Here is a 2,128-nt window from a genome sequence, read left to right on the forward strand (position 1 = left end):
TTAAGTAAGGTGTGCAAAATATGTAATAAAAAAAAACGCAAAAATGCAATGGCTGTAGACTCGGGTAGAACTGGATGTCGTTGCGAAGACAGTGACGAAAAAATCACTGAAAATCCATCACCTCTCAAAGCACCACATACACAAGCTCTTCCATCTCAGGCCTCTCAGGTACCTCCCAATATAACAGATGGTATTAGAAAAGAATATTCTGCATTGGATGCTTCACCATTCATTATTCATGTTGCTAGGTCTAGTACTGGTGAGGTAACACAGGATCTCAACTTGCATCCAATATGCTTTGGCAGATTTTTATATAAAATCCAGGTGCCGAACATAGTACAAGGCAGTTTGAAACGTATCGGTCGCAACAAAATTTCGATGGCATTCTCCAGTCACTCAGCTGCAAATTCTTTTATAAAGCATCATGCCTTATTGGAAAAAGGCTATGAAGCCTTTATTCCATCATTTAATGTTACCAGAATGGGGCTTGTAAGAGGTGTACCAGTGGACATGTCTGTGGAAGAAATAAAAGAAAATATTAGGGTTCCTTTAGGTTGTGGTGACATAATAAAAGTAAGACGCCTAAATTATAAAACAATAGTGGATGGCTCTGCCAGTTGGAAACCATCCCAGACTGTAGTGCTAACATTTGATGGTCAGGTCCTCCCCACAAGAGTATTTATGTGTTTCAATTCCCTCAAAGTAGAACTATACATTTATCCTTCAATTCAATGCTACAATTGTTGCCGGTATGGACATACTAAAGATACATGCAGATCTAAACCAAGGTGCTATAAATGTGGACAAGGGCATACTGGTACATCTTGTGACTGCGACCAAGATAATAGTTATTGTTGTCTTTGTGGCGGCCACCATATTGCAATCAGCAAGGATTATCCGGAAGCAAGTAGGCAGACAAATATAAAAAAATATATGGCTCAAAATTGCGTTTCATACTCAGAAGCATCAAAGATATATCCTCCGGTGACTAAATCATATGCAGAAACATTAAAGTTTACATCCTCATCTTCTTTTATACCAAACAGCCAAGATGTCAAAATTCCAGCCACTCAATTATTGCACAGTAGTAATTCTTATAAAAAAACTGTTTTTCAGGAGCCCCGTTCTCCGCCTAAATCTATACAAGGTTATGATCGTGCAGCCCACCAAGCTATTGTAGGTGATTTCAACTCTCCCAATTATGCCGATGGATGTGCACTACCTAACACTGGTACCCTGCCAGAACCACAATCGGTGGCTGATATTATTATAGCTTTAGTTTCATCACTGTCACAAACAATTTTACCGTCCAACGTTGCCCCTTTATTGAAAATAATAACTGACATATTTAACAATGGCTCACTTAGGCAAAGTACTACAATGGAACTGCAGAAGCGTAGTGAAGAACAAATCTGATTTAATTTATCTTATTAACAAATTTAACCCTTGTATTATAGCTCTATGTGAGACGTGGTTAAAACCGGGATTTTGTTTTAAAATTCCTGGTTATTCCTGTCTCAGGGAAGATAGAGCCGATGGGTATGGCGGTGTTGCCATACTCATCAAAAAGTCCCTTAATTTTTCCCAGTTTGACTTACCATCTCACCATAATGATTTTTCCATAATAGCATCCATTGTTAATAATATTTGTTTTGTATCTATTTATATCCCGCGTCCGTGTCCTTCTATATTTAGAGAAATAAACAACATTATTTCTATTTTACCTAAACCATTTTTAATTGTAGGAGATTTTAATTCTCATCATGAGTCATGGGGTTGTTCTACAACAAAAACTTGTGGAAGAGACCTTGTTGATATTATCGATTCTCATAATCTTTGTATTATAAACTCAGGTTCTCCTACCCGCCGTACCAACCCTGATGAAGGTCACAGTGCCATAGATTTAGCCATTAGTTCACCGAGCCTAGCTTCTTCTCTTACTTGGGAAACTCTCTCTTATTCTTATGGGAGCGATCACCTACCAATTCTGATTAGCTTTCCTCATACCAAAAAGCCTTCTGTTTCGCGGTCATCACGTTTAAAATATATATTAAAAGATGTAGATTGGAATGAATATAAAAAACGACTTGATCAAAAAATTTCAAATCTTCCTGACATAGAAAATAAT

General features: G+C 37.4%; 1 long non-coding RNA gene across 1 annotated transcript; it reads right to left on the reverse strand.

Moving 5' to 3' along the window:
* LOC119189729 lies at positions 1 to 1,842 on the reverse strand. The gene is made up of 2 exons (XR_005112575.1): positions 1,364 to 1,842; positions 1 to 514 (listed from the first exon to the last, which is right to left on the reverse strand). It is a non-coding gene; the product is annotated as an uncharacterized LOC119189729 (long non-coding RNA).
* Positions 1,843 to 2,128: the final 286 nt, after the last annotated feature.

Source organism: Manduca sexta, chromosome 18 (genome assembly GCF_014839805.1).
Source record: "Manduca sexta isolate Smith_Timp_Sample1 chromosome 18, JHU_Msex_v1.0, whole genome shotgun sequence".
NCBI lineage: Eukaryota > Metazoa > Arthropoda > Insecta > Lepidoptera > Sphingidae > Manduca > Manduca sexta.